Source organism: Xenopus laevis, chromosome 6L (assembly GCF_017654675.1).
Source record: "Xenopus laevis strain J_2021 chromosome 6L, Xenopus_laevis_v10.1, whole genome shotgun sequence".
NCBI lineage: Eukaryota > Metazoa > Chordata > Amphibia > Anura > Pipidae > Xenopus > Xenopus laevis.
Genome location: NC_054381.1, coordinates 54,077,767 through 54,097,756, shown reverse-complemented (window position 1 = coordinate 54,097,756; position 19,990 = coordinate 54,077,767). Strand labels below are relative to the sequence as shown.

At 39.6% G+C, this 19,990-nt stretch overlaps 1 protein-coding gene across 1 annotated transcript in view; it reads right to left on the bottom strand.

Annotated features, from left to right (window-relative positions):
- Positions 1 to 19,990, bottom strand: part of col6a5.L (collagen type VI alpha 5 chain L homeolog) — a 110,454-nt gene that overhangs the window by 74,070 nt on the left and 16,394 nt on the right. The gene's annotated exons all lie outside the window — the stretch shown is intronic.

Below are 19,990 nucleotides of genomic sequence, written 5' to 3'. Positions count from 1 at the left end.
ATGTAATTTACCAAACAGGTGCTTTACCCTTACTATACTAACAAATGAGGACAAAATCAATATCTATAAATGTCCAAAGAAGGGCACTTCTTTGATTCAATTATAAGGTACAGCAGAGTAATGAAAAATAATGTATAGTTCATATAATTCTTTATAAGTTTTAAACAAAGACATTTATTTTTCTGCGGGGCTGCAAAAGAAAAGAGCCAGTAACATATTTTTATTTTTTTTAGAAAATAATATTTGCTACAGATTCATTAAAAAACTAAATTTCTCAAAAAAATTGTAGCTTACTCATTTTATTCAGCTTTGCGATTTCTGCGGTCTATTTGTCTAATAGAAATACAGAATCATAGTTTTGTTACTGTATATTACATGTAAATGTGTAATACTGGTCCCAGTGCAGTGCTGGTTATTGACCAATGAAATACTGGTTGGGTAATAATACCCAACCCATGTCCTGTGCAGACCTGTCTGTTCTTGTTTAAGGATAAATAAACAGAACATATGCATTACATATTAAGTCAACATTTTCCCTTTAACACCCCACCAGATTTGTCTTTTAGACCATTTCCTCAGTACGAATATTGCTGAAGTTTGAATGCGGACACACAGTAATTCAATTTAAGTTACAATTGCAATCAGGAAAAGGAAGATTTGTACAGTATAAACCAGCTGTTAACTGACAAGTATATATTACTGTAAAATTGCTTTAAATGTTTTTTTTTTTAAAAGGATACTAGGACATCGTAATTGTTAGCAGATTCTTCCCTATGTATACTGACTCTATGCCCCTGAGGCTGTGAAAGCTGCGGTGAGGAATGGAGAAGGTAAGGGCACAAGAGGAGTCATATAGGAAAACCATAGGCCTAAGCAGACTCACTGGTGCTGTCATCTGGGATACATTTGAGTTTAATTAAATTTAATTAAATAAGCAAGCATCTCCAATTTTTCAAAATGATTGGTACTGGGTAGTATGGTGAATAAAATACCCCCCTGTTGTAAAATATAAGGATATTATAAGTTACTGAGGAGTTCAATGACCATATAACATTATACAGTTCATGGAACTCCAAGGTGACTCCTAATATCCTCATGTTTCGCAACAGGTGGTACTTTATTATAAAACACAAGTTTGTATTATTGGGGTTTTTTTTTGCCACAAGGGGATTGGCTAGACTTGGAGCAAGAAATTTGAACCTTCCTTCAGCCTAGCCAATCCCCTAGTGGCAGGGTCGAGCCTTCTAAAGGGAAAAAGCCAAAGTAGTTTACTGTTCCCAGATTATTAACGACAAGACCAGCGTCTTGTGTCTGGTAACTCGGTGCAGCCACATTACACTGGATTTTGAATTTCCTCTACCTCTTTCTTGCGGTGTGCATGTTTTCCATAAAGAAAAAAAGGATATCACTATGCGCAACAAGCTTGTGGTGCCTATATCCAGTGCTTTTTGTTTAATAATGTGTTGGAAATGCTAACTGATGTCACATTATTACACAGTGGGGATGCTATGCCTCTTAACCCATTACTCTCAGTGTGCACTGGATACTTCCCCTCTTCCACTTTAGGTACTTCCAAGATTCACCCCAAGCTAGTGTTCAACTTCACATCTTAACAGGGCCGTAACTAGGGGTAGACAGAGTGGAGGGGGGGTTGCAGGCATGTGCCTTGTCTGCCGTCTACCCCTAGTCCAGTCCCCTTTCTCCCTGTCCATTCTACTTGTGTCTATTTGCTCATATACGCGAGACCAGCCAGGTTGCCTAGGGCACCTGGCCCAGCTCTGCCTTTCAATATCCTTATATATTATTTATTTATTTATCTGAATAAAATGGATATCAAAAGGCAAAATTTAAGCTACTCCATGCCTGGTCCTTGCAAGGCAGATTGCCAGTTTCCAATTTGTTGTGATTGTTTTCAAAGCAGTCTCTTATTTAGGGAAATAAGCACTACACATATCCAACTTGCCACTAGCCATAGGCAAATATTCCTTGGCATTTTGTTTATTTTTTACTGGGTAGTACCAGGGTCATCATAAAAACTAGAACAGCATCCTTTATTCTCCTACCTGCCACATATATTCAATTCTAGAGCATTCACTATCAGGGACCTAGCTGTCAGCACAGAAATTGCTCTTTCTTCTATGACATGCCCTGTTTATATGGAACCTCAGCAGAGAGGTAAGTATCTGGGTAAATAAGGGGTTATGTAACCTCCCCAAACCAAAAAATCACCCTCCCCCATGGCCAAGATTCAGAATACCCATAGTTCACCACAGGGGTAAGACATTAATGCTCTGTGCAGTTGTCCTTTTGTGTCAGCTGAAACACTTAGCTAAAGCAACATCAGGAAAATAAAGAACACTCAGAAGCATATCTTATTTCTCAAACCAAAAACTTTGACACAAGACTTGAGCAGAAATTAAGGGAATTAGTTCACCTAGAGAGCTCTGGTAAAAATTAATCTTTGTGTTTGTCACTTAAGCAGAGGCAGATTAAATGGACCAAGGGCCCTAGTCTGTGCAATCACAAATACCACCTAACCTCCCAGTTGGTAAAGGTGTAAGTCAGACAAAGCTGATAGTGTGTATGTTACAGACTTTACACTCATTGATGGGGTTGTGTAAAAAATATATGGCAGCAACAGATATTCAGAAAAATGCAAATGCAACCACCATTTTCAGTGCTGCCAGAGGAAAGCATGCACAGGAAAAGATTACACAGTGAGTTATTGTAATACAAATATCACTGGCTACAGGCAAAGGATTGGATAATTATGGCCACAGGCAACAAACAGTTTTTTATGCCTGACATTTAAATGGGGCATGGTTACAATAGTGACAAAACCCGCACCAGGTATAATAACTAAATGCAACCTATTAGCAAATTCAAACAGGGGACCAAAAACTACAACAGGTATGGGATTCAGAAACCTGTTATTCAGAATGCTTTAAGTTATAGAAAGGCCACCTCCCATAGACTCCATTTTATCCAAATAATCCAAATTATTATTATTTTCCTTTTCTCTGTAATAATAAAACAGTACCTTGTACTTAGTCCAAACGAATACCGTATATAATTCATCCGTATTGGAAGCAAAACCATTGGGTTTTTTAATGTTTAAACGATTTTCTAGGAGGCTTATATGAAGATCCAAATTACCTGATGCATACATATATTTCCTCCAATATCTCCAGCTGCTAGATTTGAGGCATTTAATTATTTTACTGCCAACTATCTGTCTGTGTTAGTTGCTCCTTGGAAAAGATGCATAGCTATGCATCTTGTAAAGTTGTAAGTGGCAAAGTTGTAAGTCATTAGCAGGGGAAAAAACACTTTAGTGAATGCTAAATGTATTTACACCCTTCCTCCATTCTATTCATTTTTATTTTCATATTGTGCTGGTAAGTTTTCTGACTGATATTTAATTTTCTGAGCACCCAATAAGTGTATATGGACCATAAAATCTTTGATTAGATAAACCCTCTAATGTGCAGGTAAGTGACCTACATGTGCGAGAGGAGTTATTTGCAATATGGGCTAACATTAGAACAGATGTATTTAACTACCCCTCCTTCTGTTCCATACCCAACATACAGTATTTTGTGAACTAGCACTGTACACATATGTTATGAGCACCCTAAAAACATATATGGCCCATGTGGCATAATGTTCTAACTCCAGTCAGTAACTCTCTGACCTCTCTGAGTTTTCAGCTGAAATTAGGATGCGGGAGAGTGATGTTTTAAAGAAAAATAATATATAGGGAAACTTTTTTTACTGGATATTTGTGCCATGTAAGAATTGTGCTAAAGAAAAAGACTGGTTGTGAAGTAAATTATTATTTTTCTTTCCACCCCTCTGCTGTTCACCTTGCTTCCTAGCAAACACCTAGCAGTCTAAATGCCAAAATGGAGAACTGCAAAAAATAATTGCTTTAATGATCTTTTCTCCCTTATTTACTATGTAGAAGACTGGGACCTGGCCAAAAGAGGGACACTGTGTCCGGCACCGAGGCAAAGAAATTCTCTCCTCCAGCAAAGAGAGCTGCAGTGGGTCAATTCTAGCGAGAGTTGCATTTTGTCATTGGCAAAGAGAGATGCAGTGTGTCAGGGCCAGAAGATCAACATTTTAACACCCTTAATGGGGTAAGTCATTTTCCAAACAATGTTTTTTCTGTTTCCTTGAGGCTTGGAAGAATGCCATGATCTAAAGATCAGATTGGTGGTAAGGTTTGATTCTCACAACACTTTTTCCTGATTCTTCTTATTTCTTCTAATTCTTCAAATTTCCATGTTTTGCTGCCAGCGAATAATTGTCGCCGGTGTCAAAATTCGCATTTCGCAAATTTGTAGCCTGTTTCACGAATTTTGCAGGAAATCCGAGAGTTTTGTTGTGAATTGAAATGAGACAATTTCACCCATCACTATTCAGCCCCTCTCCTGTTCCCCTTCCTTCCTAGCAAACATATTGCAATGTAAGTGCCAATATGAAGAACTGCAGAACATAAATAATCTATAAAAGATGTGGCTGTCGCAATGTCTTAATTGCATATTGCGAACCTTTGACACCTGCTCTGCAGTTTCGTTTAATAATTTATAGCAAAAATGATTCGGGATTGCGAGATTTGATTACATACTCTGCGAACGTTCGCAAAAGCAATTTGGTCACAAACTTTGTGAGGAAGTCGTTGAGGTTAATTTTGTTGAGGTCAATCAGTTAAAACTCATTGTCGTTAACATTCGTAAGCATCTTTGTGAAAGTGTTTCTGCTAATAAAGCATACTGTATTACATTTGACTTTGGTGTTTACACCACCTTGGTGCTCTCAATGAAAAGCAGTCACAGACAGAGAAGATTTCTCCCTGAGTGCATCACTGGAATTTAAATGCTACATGTGCCGTAGCCTTTTGGAATGAAGAAGGATTTTTTTCCCCTCTTGTGGAAAATTGGTGAGAGTAGGGTCATCCTCTGGACCAACAGAGAATTTTTCTCTTTTTTAAAGAAATACATGTTACCTTTAAAATAGTATAACTTTTGACTGTTGTTCATGTGTAATACATCAAAAATTACTTCTCTGCCTTAAAAAATAAAAACCAAAATAGTTTATTTAAATCAAAACTCTTAAACATTACGGAAAAATAGCTACTACTTAGTTTAGGTAAAGCTTGTTTCACTTTAATCTTTAAATTGCAGACATTGCACACCACAAGGGCTATTTATCTATATATTTGCATTGTGTGTACATATATACATAGAAATGAACAACACAAAGGTGTCGAAGACCATACCTCCACACAACGACCAGGTGCTATGTCTAACCAAGTCTGATGTGTGGAACACTCTCCGCAGAGTCAACCCACGTAAGGCTTCTGGAACAGACAATACCCCTGGAAGAGTGCTCAGAGAATGTGCAGACCAGCTGGCAGATGTTCTCACCAACATCTTCAACATCTCCCTGAGCACCGATGTTTTTCCGAGGTGCTTCAAGGAGTCCATCACCATTCCTGTGCCAAAGAAGTCCCACGTGTCCTGCCTAAATGACTATCGTCCTATCGCACTAACTTCCACCATAATGAAGTGCTTTGAGAGGCTGGTCATGAGACACATCAAACGCCTGCTCTCGCCATCTCTGGATCCACTGCAATTCGCCTACCGTTCCAATTGCTCAACGGACGATGCCATCGCCACTACCCTGCACTTGTCACTTAGCCACCTAGACAATAATGACACATATGTATGTATGCTGTTCATAGACTTCAGCTCAGCATTCAATACAATCATTCCTCAGCACTTGAGTGTTAAGCTGAGCATGCTGGGCCTGAACATCTCTATCTGCAACTGGATCCTGGACTTCCTGACCAAGAGACCTCAGGCAGTCTGAATGGGAAAAAACACCTCCAGTACCATCAAACTGAGCACGGGAGGTCCCCAAGGTTGTGTGCTTAGTCCACTGCTGTTCACACTGCTGACTCATGACTGTGTGGCAAGCCATGGATCCAATCACATCATCAAGTACGCTGATGATACAACCGTAGTAGGTCTCATCAGCAAGAACAAGAGGTGAAATGGCTAACCGACTGGTGAATCCAAACAAAACAAAGGAAATAGTTGTTGACTTCAGGAGAACTCGTGGGGATCATTCTCCACTGTAAATTGACAGATCTCCGGTGGAAATTGTCAAGAGCACCAAATTCCTTGGGGTACATCTGACGGAGAACCTCTCCTGGTCCCTTAACACCAGCTCTATAGTGCGTCTCTACTTTCAGCGAAAGCTGAAAAAAGCCCACCTTCCACCACCCATTCTCACTATCTTCTACAGAGGGTCTATTGAAAGCATTTCATGCAGCTACATCACTACCTGGTATGGAAACTGCTCTGTATCAGATCACAAGATCCTGCAGCGGGTGGTGAGGACAGTGGAAAAGATCATTGGGGTCTCGCTTCCAGCCATTATGGATATGTACCACACCCGCTGTCTCCAGAAGGCTACCAGCATTGTCAGGGATAGCACCCACCCTGCATATGATCTCTTTACCCTCTTGCCATCCTGTAAAAGATACCGCAGTATTCGAGCGCTGACTTCCAGAATGCGAAACAGTCTATTTCCACAAGCCATCAGGTATCTCAACTCCCAAGGACTGTTGCTTCCGAATTGTGCTTCGTACATGGGAATACCTATGCTGCAATACAATGATAGTATATTTCTGTAAAGGTCAATGCCATTATTCTACACCTCTTCTAGATTCTTGTAAAAGTATCAGAAACAAAGCAAGTGAAAAACAAGCTTCTCACAATCAACTTACTACTAACCTTCATATGTATGCCAGGGGTGACCAAAATGTTGATTATGGCCTACAAGTAGATCATCAGTTGGTAACTACTAGCGGTTAATTTATGTCTACTTGAGTATCTGCATGAGTGCTATCGTTTCTGATTCTCAAAACAATGGCTTGGGTGTATTGTTCATTTAAATACAGTGCTCTCTCAATGTAATGTTTATAGTTCACCAATATATGTTATGTTTCTTCCCTATTAGTAAAACTGGGATTGAGTATCATTTGTAGCAGTGGACTGGTGTAATACTCACCAGATGGACACCCTAGACTCTAAACAATATTCCACCCCCTGATTTTAAGAGAACTTGGAGTTGGGCCACACTTTTAGAGAATTAGTAAACATGTAAGCGTTTATTTATGTTTGACACTGGCATTCAGCCAGAAACCTCTTTCCTCAAGACAGGCTGCCAAGCTGAGACAAAATGAGAACAAGACTTTGTGGATTGCTCACACAATATTCCTCAGAACCTAGTGAGAAAAGCAATTAATAGTTAGGCCAGCTAAGAGCATCTTACTCTTCTAATAACTTGCCTCAGAGGTGAGAGGGCACTAGGCTAATTAGTATAGGAAGCCAGACATAAAGAAGTAAAAAATACACAAAATAAAGCAAAACTCAAGAAAGACACTTTTGGCCAAGACACACAGAGCATGTCTGTACTGAGAATCTAACGAGATTTACATAGTTTAACAGATTGACATAATTTGGAGGCCGTGTGGGGTGCTTTAGTGATGTAATAACATTGCATGCAACAGCACAAAAACAGTTTAACAGATTGACATAATGTGGAGGCAGTTTATAGTGTTTTAGTGAGGTAATAACCAGCAGCGTAACTACAGCTAACCGGGCCCCCCTGCAAAAAAATCTTCAGGGGCCCCCAGCTTAGCAGCACGCATGCACGTACACCTGCACGCGCATACACGCATCCGCTGACCTCCTTCAGCGATCGCACATTGAGCTCTCCTGTCCCTTCGGAAAGCCTCAGATCCGCCCAGCCGCTAAATTACTTGTGGCAAGCGGCAATCTTGGTGGCCGCACACAGTGTGCAAGGAATTTCAGTTCAGCAGACCCCTTGGTCCGGACCCCTCTGTCCACCGCCCCCCCCCACCCGCAACCGCGGGGTCTGCTGTATTGTAGTTACGCCACTGGTAATAACATTGCATGCAACAGCACAAACACTGATACAGGTACAATTACCATACAGCTGCTACATTTGACTCGATGGCTAAGCTAACATAGATCCATAATGGTGGCAGAACAATATTGTTTTATTTAAGGGAATGGTAAATATGTTTAAAGCAATGGTGCTGCAAACTGTAGAAATACCTCAGGCCTGGAACACCCCAGTTCCCAAGCATTCCAGATAATAAATCCCAAAACTCAGTCTAGTCCTATAAGAGTGATAGCTTGATTAGAGTTGGGAGTCAGAAGCTGTTTCCCTTTCCAAGTTAAAGTTTACCTGATAGTTCTGTAATTGCCCAAAGGAGTCACTTGAAGTGTCCTGTGGTGTTTATACAAATGGCCTGTAGATGTCATTGTACTTTTACAATGTAATGTAATATAGTTATAGTATATGTAATAGTGATACTGTGAATTCTCAATACTGTCTAGACTGCATAAAAGTGAAAGTAAGAGTTGCTTCCTGTTGTGTAATAGCTGCATGAGCCTGCTAATAAAGCATTGTTATACTCTCCTCATCCTCGGCTACCAAACATAACAATTGGCGACAGGATGTCTCTTCTAACTCTGCAGCAGCCTGCAACTTTTCTTCCAAATCCTGGTGAGCCTACTATACCTTTTACCGCTTGGATCCGTATGTTTGAAAAGTACATTATTGCTGCTGACCAAGGGGAGTTTTCTGCTGCTAGAAAGCCTGCTTTACTTATTCACTACCTGGGAGCAGAGGGACAGCGTATATTCTATACATTACCATTACCTGATGATACTTATGAAACTGTACTTACTGCTATAAAGAACTTTTTCATGCCAAGAGTAAATGTGGTTGCTCAAAGATATAAATTCTGCCAACGTGGACAGCGTAATGGTGAATCCACAGAACAATAGTAGCAGCTTTGAGAGAACTGGTTGTTACCTGTGACTTTGGGACTCTAACAGATGAAATGCTAAGAGACCAAATAGTAGAAAAAACAAACTCACCTCGCATTAGAGAGAGACTGCTCCTAGAGCAGGATTTAACCCTTGCAAAGACTATTACAGTTGCTAGCCAAATTGAAACAGCAGTGGCAAATAGGGATGTCGCGGACTGTTCGCCCGCGAACTAATTCGCGCGAACATCGACTATTCGCGTTCGGCGAATGTTCGCGAACGTCGCGCGACGTTCGCCAATTTGGGTTCGCCTTAGCTGGCGCTTATTTTTGCCCTCTCACCCCAGACCAGCAGATACATGGCAGCCAATCAGGAAGCTCTCCCTCCTGGACCACCCCCACACCCCCTGGACCACTCCCCTTCCATATATAAACTGAAGCCCTGCAGCGTTTTTTCATTCTGCCTGTGTGTGCTTGGAAGAGCTAGTGTAGGGAGAGAGCTGTTAGTGATTTGAGGGACAGTTGATAGTAACTTTGCTGGCTAGTAATCTACTTGATACTGCTCTGTATTGTAGGGACAGAACTCTGCAGGGATTTGAGGGACATTTTAGGTTAGGTAGCTTTGCTGGCTAGTAATCTACCTTTTACTGCAGTGCTCTGTATGTAGCTGCTGTGGGCAGCTGTCCTGCTGCTGATCTCTCATCTGCATCTGTTCTTCAAACAACTGCCACCTAGCTGTCTAAATATCAATAATAATACCGTCTCCAGAAACACCACCCGAGTGACGTTTTTCAAGCAGCAATAATATATTCCGTATCCAACGGCTGTAGTGTATACGTTGACCTTGCAGGCATTATTTGCCCAGTCTTTAACCAAGTGCCACCTAGCTGTGTGAGCTTTTTCACATTCCGTGTCCAGAAACATCACCTGAGTGACGTAGTGTGATTTCTGCCCTTTACAGCACAAAACGCAGCGCTGTGTCAACAATGGATTTTTCAGATACATTTTTGCCCTTGATCCCCCTCTGGCATGCCACTGTCCAGGTCGTTGCACCCTTTAAACAACTTTAAAATCATTTTTCTGGCCAGAAATGTCTTTTCTAGCTTTTAAAATTCGCCTTCCCATTGAAGTCTATGGGGTTCGCGACGTTCGCGAACTATTCGCATGTTTTGTCGCAAGTTCGCGAATATGTTCGCGAACATTTTTTCCGCCGTTCGCTACATCCCTAGTGGCAAAGGCTTTATAACTCTCAGTCAGGGAACTGCTGGGAATATACAGATTGTGAATTCAGCACTGTGGCCTAATAATGCACAGTCACAGGCAAAATACAGTGCTAAGGAAAGGGATTCACCTACACTGCAAAACTGTGCAGTAAATACAAATAAAAAATACTGCTTCCGCTTTGGTTTAACACAACACACTGCAAATTATGCTACATGTCCTGCAAAAGCTTTACAGTGCCACAAGTGCAAAAAAGTAGGACATTTTGCTAACATCTGCCGTAGTTCTTCTAAAGATGTTCATGAAGTCACTACTACAAATGTCACAGTATTAAGTGTGGATAAAGCTGGTACATTTATTCCAGACAAGTGTCAGTACTGCTTCTGCTGACAAGGGACACTCCATTAACCTGACGCTTGATACAGGTTCAGCTGTTTCTATACTACCCAGGGATATTTTCTTGAAATACTTTGCCAAAGATCTGCTTGTTGCACCTGCCCTGAAACTGGTCAGTTACTTAAAGGATCCAATCCCTGTGCTTGTTTGCTTGCCAGTGACTGTACAATTTGAATCAAATACTGCAAAATGTGACTTTTACATTGTGAATAAGGGTACTACTATACTTGGAAGGGATCTCTTTGCTGCATTAAACCTACAATTGGTTGATGGTCTCATTACTACAGCACCAGTGCCTGCCACACAGCCAGTGTCTAAAATTTCACCACAAAGCAACACTTCACTGGGTTGTGCAAAGAACTTTGTACACAAAGTTAAGTTGAGACAAATGTGAAACCAGTACGCCAGAAATTGAGGCGATTGCCGTACGCTATAAGATAGACTGTCTAACAGGAACTAAAGAAACTGGTAGAGCAAGATGTGATTGAAAAATCTGAATCATCTGAATGGGTTTCACCAATTGTTGTAACAATGAAGAAAACTGGAGATATTTGATTGTGTGTTGATCTCCATGAACCTAGTAAAGCAGTTGTTATGGATAATCATCCCTTGCCACACATAGAGAAAATATTTTCAGAACTCCGGGGAGCAAAATTATTTTCTTCCCTGGATCTTCAGAGTGCTTATAATCAAGTATTACTGCATGAGAAAAGCAGAGACCTCACTGCATTTATCACCCCTGATGGTTTGTTTCGGTTCAAGCATTTACGTTATGGACTAGCTTCAGCACCGAGTTGTTTTCAAAGACTGATGTCTTCTATACTCCATGGCATACCTGGAGTAGAATGCAACTTGGATGATATAATTGTCTACACTCCAACTATGGATCTTCATGACAAGTACCTAGAAATGGTTCTGAAATGCATTGATTCTGCAGGACTGAAACTGAACCTTTCCAAATGCCACTTCAGACAAACTCAGCTGTCATTTCTGGGTCATATAATTTCACAAGATGGATTACTGCCTGACCCTGACCATGTCAACGCTGTTACACAAGCACCTACTCCATCTGATTTTCAGAACTTACGAGCTTTCATAGGTCTTACTTCATGGTATTCTAAGTTTATTCCCAACTATGCTTCAGTTGTGGAGCCACTTAGAGCACTACTACGTGGAACTTTAAGTCTGGTGTGGTCAGAGTCTGCTCAACATAGCTTTGAAATACTGAAACCGCTAATTGTGAACAGTCCAGCGCTAGCTTTATTTGATCCTGCACTACTCACTATGGTTACTACAGATGCATCAGACTATGGCGTTGGTGCAGTTCTCACACAGATCCATGCTGATCATACAGAGAAAACTGTTGCATTTGCATCCAGAACACTTACAGAGACACAGCGTAAGTATTCAACTGTTGAAAAAGAAGCTGTATCATGTGTTTGGGCAACAGAAAAATGGAGAACCTACCTATGGGGTAGAGAATTTACCTTATGCACTGATCATAGCCCTTTAACTACACTGCTTACAACAAAGGGACTAGGAAGAGCTGGAATGCGTATAGCTAGATGGTCAGCAAGGCTACTGAATTTCAACTACAAAATGCAATACAAATCAGGTTTGAAAAATGTTACTGCTGATTGTTTGTCACGTTTACCTTTACCTGCAGCTTCTGATACACTGGATGAGGACATAGAAGTTGTAGCATTGACTGACTTACTATCATCTACAGTTACAGCTGCTGATTTTAAGCAAGCTTGCCTCACATGTCCAAATCAAGTAAAACTACGGGACATCTTACAATGCAAATGGCCAAATGCTGAGAAGAAACTCAGTCCTGATCTTCAACCTTAATACAGAATTAAACATGAACTGTCCATAGTAGATGGCTATGTTGTCCGTGGAGCTCACCACTTACTAGTACCAGAGACCTTGCGAAAAAAGCTCATACAACTTGCGCATGAGAGTCATCAAGGAATTGTACGTACAAAACAAAGACTACAAGAACTATACTGGTGGCCAGCAATGGATGCTGATGTGGTAACTGCCATTCATTCTTGTGTTACTTGTCAGAATCATGACAAACAGCTATCACACATACACCACCACTCCAGCCAGTACCATTCCCTGATTCAGCATGGGAAAAACTTGCTATTGATATTGTCGGTCCTTTTACAGATGCTCCTATAGACTGTAGATTTGCTATAACCTTGATAGACTATTACAGTAAATGGCCTGAAATTGCATTTGTTTCTCATATAACATCAGCTACAGTAATAACATATCTGTCTACAGTCTTCAGCAGAGAAGGTAACCCAAATGAGTTCATATCAGACAACGGACCACAGTTTGTCTCATATGAGTTTGAATCCTTTCTGAGAGAGATGAATATTGTGCATAGGAAATCTTCAGTGTATTACCCACAAGCAAATGGAGAAATTGAGTGAATCAACAGAAGTCTGAAAGAAGCCCTACAGACAGCAAATCATACTGGAAAGTATTTACAACAGAGTTCCTACATAACTACAAAGCAACGTGCCATGCAACAACCCAATCATCTCCAGCTGAATTATTACATGGCAGACAGAAGCGCACTAAGTTACATGTTGCAGACCTCAAACTTCCACAAAATACTGTGCCTACAAAATCATCTACTGCTAACATTGTGAAACATCACCAAGCCAAATGCAAGGCTTATACTGACGTGGTGCCAGAGAAGTACGCTTTCAGCCTGGATCTTTAGTCAGAATTAAGAAACCAGGAATCCTGAAACAAGGACAATCTAAATTTACTACACCACTTGAAGTGAGATGCCAGCGAGGACCATAAACATATGAACTGTCTGATGGACGCATGTGGAATGCAAGTCATCTTGCTCCTGTTAGATATGACTTTGGAGAAGCTCCATTTGATGAAGGACATTTTCCTACTCCTGATGTCAACTGCAATAGGCCTCAAGAAAGTGAACCTATAAGGCATACTGAGAGAATTAGAAAACTACCTGCATGCACCAAGGACTATGTGATGTGAAGAATGTATAATATTGCTTTAATATGCATTGTTGTTGTTTATTACATTTGCCCAAATACTTTCCTACTATAGGGGGAATATTTGGTGTGTATAAAAATGGCCTCTGTCACTGATCTCACTGTACACAATAGTTATACTGTGAATACACAGTACTGTCTAGACTGCTTAAAAGTGAAAGTAAGAATTGCTTCCTGTTGTGTAATAGCTGCATGAGCCTGCTAATAAAGCACTGTTATACTCTACTCATCCTCGGCTACTAAACATAACATGTCCCTAGTCTTTAAATGGGAGTCACCAAGTGTTCTCTCTCTTTGGACAGTACTGGAGAGCCTAAAGAGGCCTCAGAAAGAGTAGGAAACATGTTGTCATAGGTCACTCTAGGGTGAATACAATAAGTAATTGTTGCCAAAAGAAGATTCTCTGAATTAAGGCTTGCAAATTGCCATTATAAAGATAGAGCAGGCACTTTTGCATCTCATTATCAACATCTCATCCTTTATGTTAATTTCCCACATATGACATTTCTTCATGGCAATAATTCTCTAGAGAATTTTTCCTACTACATTCGTTTGAGGAAAATCACTGACAAATTTTCACATTGTCAATTTACACCCAAACTTTGGTACATTTCTCTCACAAAAGCAGAATATATATATATATATCTTTTAGTAAACATGCTGAATATATGCCTGGTGAAATTAGGTAAAATTGAGGTGACAAGGAGAAAATACACACTTAAACATGTTCCTTAGAGTAGTTATAAGAGCCAGAGGCTGCAATGAGGAAGGCAGAAAGGCTAAGTACACAGGAGTGTCACCACCAGAATAAGGCCTCAAAAGATCAGCTTCAGTGACAAAGAGATGTGTTGAAACCCCCTCTAAGCTAGAGATTAGTTCACCTGTGAGTACTGCTGCCAAATAAAATCAAGGGAAGTAACTACTGTTAAGTGCTTGTATTCTGTACCATCTGAATAAACATCTGTTTGCAATTCAGCAAATAAATAGTAAATTATTATTTAAGAAATAGTGGCACCCCAGTCATTAAGATATCTTCCTGTGTTGTGATATCATAGTGGTTAATCTTTCCATCCATCTTTACAGGGTACTAAAGTCCATGCTCTATCGGGAATTTAAAGAGAGTTGTGACTCACCAGGCCTGTGTTAAAGTGAAAGGCAGTGTCCGCTGTCCAAAGGTAATACAGTGTATAGCACTTTAGGGCACTAAACAAAATGGATAACACTTGTCACAAACTGAGGGAATTGTTTTACTGTAAGATAATATAAATATAGTTGTAGATGATGATAAGTACTGTACTTCCCACTCCTAATTAGGTGCATTTGGATTCTGACAAAAGAACATAAATAATCAAAGGATGTGGTCTTGAAATGCCAAAAGAAAGGTCTTCCAAGTTCTCTATGAAGTACAGATGCTGAAAGTGACTTTAAACTGGACTGCATTTCGGAATCTTGTATGTAACATACAATATTTCCTGTCACATATGTCTGTGTGTGCTTACATCTCAAACCCATCTTTGGAAATTAACTCTAATATAATAAAAGCAGCACAAAGCAGATCATATATATATATACAGTATATAAGTCATTTTCTGCCACATATGGGAAGCAGAGCAAGGGAAATAACATTATCATACAAAAAAGGCTTTGGAATTCGATAACTATTTCCTGCCAAGTTACTTTAGGCCAAGAATATATCACAAACCTATAAAAACTGCTGAATGTTTAGCTTCAGTATGAGTGCTTGCTTTCATATTTAGGAGATTCCATTGGACTATTCAATAAGTAAGGTCAGGGGCGTAACTATAGAGGAAGCAGACCCTGCGGCTGCAGGGGGGCCCAGGAGGTATAGGGGCCCCATGAGGCCCTAATTCATATACAATTTCAATAAATATTGGAGAAACAAGTTAACCTCTAAACATTTTGGGGGCCTGAAAAATAATTTGCTGTGGGGCCTAGTAATATCTAGTTACGCCACTGAGTAAGGTTCAACATTTTTTATATAGACTCATAGGTGCCATTTTCTATGCAATTAATTTTTTCTTTTAATTTCCATCAGGGTTTTTGCCCTTGTTCTCCTGCTTTGAGATGCTATATACACCATTATAATATGAGACAAAATTATTGCAAGACATTTCACAATTCTATCACATGATCTATTAAAAAGATAATTCAATTTTAAAATGCCTATCAATGGGAAATTATCTCTCAGGACAGAATATAATTTTACATGGGAAAAAACGTGAAAACAGCAAAACTGCATGAAAAATGCAGGATAACTGGAAAGCATTATCACAGAGCAGATGGTGCATGCATTTTCAATTTTAGCTTTAGGTGGCATTTTTACAGTGTTAGCTGTAAATCCAACTTTTATAGAGAATAAATTATAATAAAAAAAGATTTTTTGTGCAATGTGCCAACTTATATCCAATCACCCAATAATGGCTGTGCCAGGTTTAGTTACCTATAACAAGAAGTCAGCAGGTCGCATGTATGGCTCACTGGACATTAAAAGGGGGATGTATCAAAAGGTTTTAATGTTTGCTCCAGGTCTGGTAACCCACAACAACCATATGCTTGCTTTAAGGGCAGTGGCAGAGGGGCATTTTGTTTTCACCCTTATGAAAATACATCCAAATATACCTGTATTGCCTTATCTAAACCACTTGAAACTGGCAATCCTGTGAAGACGCAGAAGAAGCGTTTTTGTAAGATTATGCAAATTGACTAGCAACCATGGGAGTTATAACTTCAAGCAATATTGTAATTAAAACAACGAATGAGAAAATAATGACCAGTTTTTTCATCTTAATCTTTTGTATTTTAGTTATCCTTGTCGCCTTCTGTTGACTGTAATGAGAAGCACCAGCAAGTAGGGTCTTACATACAGGCATTTTAAACATTTGTTTCATTCTCATTTTAGGTGTAGGTTTGAGCGCACCTAAAAGCATCACCTCATTGATTCCATTGTATTCTGCCTTTTTGTACTCATGAGTGTTCAGAGTTGCACTTTATTCCATCACGTTTATTTAGACATATCATGCTGCATTTTCTTGATCTCGAATCGCATTCAGAAGACAATAGGGTTATGTTTGGAACTCACATAAAGGCAGATAAATGCAATAAATGTGTTTTTACGTACTTGGCCTACATTTGCAACACATACAAAAGCACCCTTGTGTAAGAGCCCTTAGCATTTTTCAGGAAGAGTATAAAGCATTTTCAGGTTGTTTACGGTCAATGGAAAGAGACAAGAGTGAAACGCACCAGCAGAAAAAAAACACAGGTGTGTCTGTAACCTTAAAGATCTGAGACATTTCCAATGGAATACATTTATTGGGACTGAAAGACAAAAATAGGGATTGTTCCTTAAAACCATGGATAACTGGCAACTATACAGTTCATACATGCATATCTAAGTGAAAAGATGGTTTGTATTTTAGGTCGACTGCTTTCTACACTCAAAACATCCAAAGGTTCTCAAGTGCAAAAATAATATTCTAAATATAGTGCTCCTTCATAAAAATAAACAAACCCAGCTTCTAGAACTTAAAGGGCACCTATCACAGCCAAAATCAAGCACATATTAACAATCTGACCAGTACAACATAAACACGGTTAATCAAACTACATATACAGTTTTTTGGAAAAAACTGCAGGTTTTAAAAAATCCCTTACTTTTTTAAATGGGTTCTTTCACTGAGGGAGGCCATACTGAGACTATAACAGAGACTATAATATGCAAATTTCAGGAGCATGCTCAGATTGTAACACTGCTTTGAGTATTCTACCCAGAATGCCTTGTTTTAGTAAACTCCTGCACTAGAAGTATCAGGAGATTTCCCTATCTTGTCCCCTGCTGGTGATGTTATTATGCAAATAAAGGGCACACACTAACTTCCAGCAGGTGGCAGCACTACTGTACAGCAGCTATCACACAAGTTTGGCTGATTTGAAAATAGCTTAGAAGGGTTGATAAGCAACAAGGAATTTCAACTGAGCATGTGCGAGATTTCAGAGCTGCAGTTGGCTGGGAAGATATAGGTAGGAGGAAACAGTGAAATCCAAGATGCCTGCCTCAGCTAGAACTGCAGTGGAGATGGGGGAGATCTTGCAGAAGGAATAGTGAGCTGATGATTTACATTATACAAACAATTCTAACTGTTTTAAAAATCGGATTTCTTGAACTTTCACATAGTGTATTTACTTAGGAAATGATTTTGGTCATGATTGGTGCCCTTTAAAATTCTCACCTTCCTTTAAGCCCAAAAACCACCGTAAGAAAATTTCCTATTCCAATTCCTAACATGCTTAAATCACAGTAACTATTGGGTATTTCAGGTGTGATACGTAATGCAAGAATGTTCCTGCAATCCTCCAGAAACAGCTCTTATACGCGGGTGTTTACATCTATGATCATGAGTTGACGGCTTTCTTGTGCAGTCCACCACACAGAATTTGGGAGATAACTGACTCTGTCATTCTTTATGGGGATCTACATAGAAAAGCATGGGTAATTTGACTCTTGTGTTATGGAATGCACAAAAGAGACACTGTATAGGATCACAGTTGTCAATGGCAATTTGTAAAAGTGCTAAAAATTAAATTGCAATTGAAAGTAGTATTTGTTTATCCCGTTTTAGTCAAATCAGTAAATGTGCCACACTTACACTGAATTGCCTTTTGAACGTCGGGTGCACAGCTGTGTTCCTCTCTGCCAAGGAATATATCCACAGTAAAGCAATAAATCCAGCAGCACTCCGATATGATATGTCATTCAATTATTTATTCGTGCCATTAGCAAAGCGATGTTTCGGGCTATTCCAGCCCTTTATCAAGCTTGATAAAGAGCTGGAATAGCCCGAAACATCGCTTTGCTAATGGCACGAATAAATAATTGAATCACATATCGGAGTGCTGCTGGATTTATTGCTTTACTGTTTATCCCATTTTAATCACTAGTCGAAGTCTTGAACCAATGTAGCAAAAGTCAGTTCTCCACCAAGTCTGTTAAGCAACGGGCTTCTGCTACATTGTTTCAGGAGTCAGAACCAGAAGTGAACACTAAAATATGCTGCATTTCACAACAATTGTGTAATACCAATGTAAGTAATAATCATTTAATGAATGTATAATGAAAACTTATGACATTTTATTTTATTATGCAATAAAGTCATCCACACAGGTTCAACAGAGCTGAATATAATTTCCTACATTTGTCACAAATCTGTCGATCTGGCATGCAACAGGGTAACTGCTTATATAACAAAGATGGAAGCCCGAGTGGAGGAATGTATATTCATACTAAGGTTTCATAGTTATCTACCCACCCATGCAGAAGAAACAATGTGTGTAAAATTTAAAAAAGCACCCGCTTCACCAAATATCTTATTCGTATTGCAAACATCACATTGCCTAAATCCATACCTCCCAACCAGGCCCGGATTTGTGTAGAGGCCACCAAGGCCCGGGCTTAGGGAGGCAGGATTTTAGGGGGCTGCATATTGCCCAGCCACACCCATATTGGTCCAGAAACACTGGGGATGCGCAGGAGGTACGATAGTTTTTAGATTTCCCCTGAGCCAATTCCCATTGCTCCTGTCCCGATGATGAAAACCTGATCAAATAAAAGGGGACAGGGACCAAGAACAACAGCGGGCCTAGGGGCGTATGCTATGTAAAGGATAGGATAGTCCAAATTTTGACAGCTCAGCTTGCAGTCCTGGTTTCTTACTGAAATGTCCAGAGTTTCTGTTTGATCTCCTGCACTGACACCAGAAAAAATATTTAACATTTCTAAAACTTAATTAAATAAGAGGCTTTTTGGCAGACAGCCCAGAATACTCAGCACCTGCACATAGATACAAGTGTAACCATTGAGATAAGCAGAGATACAATTGTAACTATTTAACACAAGCAAGTCTCTTGAGAGAACTGATACTTGCAGCTTAAAGGGCAATTTCACCTTCATTAGCAAAACTGTAATAATATAATAATAAAATATCACATAAAGTATGGCCCTGAAACGCCCATAAATGTGTTCAAACTTCCCATAACCTGCCAAATTTTGTAAAATGGTTGTGGTATTTAGGGGGTTTGGCCGCAAATTTTTTTTTGCCATGCTGCATGTGGCAGATCTGTTTGTCCCTCTTTACTGTTTTCGAATGTTGGGTGGTATGCCTAAATCAAGCGTGCAGTATTTTCTTTTCTGTTAATAAGCAATAAAAAAATAATAAAAAGCATTTTAGCCCTTCCTGACAATCAATGTAGCAGTTATTTTCCATACTCCATAACATATTCTGCAGCTGCACCCTGTTTAGAGTGCTATGAGTTCCTACCATACACACAGTATAAATACTGGAACATATCACTTTAGGGACTCTCATTTAATGATAATAAAATCCGCTAGTGTATACTGCATGTAAGCAAGGACATGGGCCACACATCTGGATTTGTC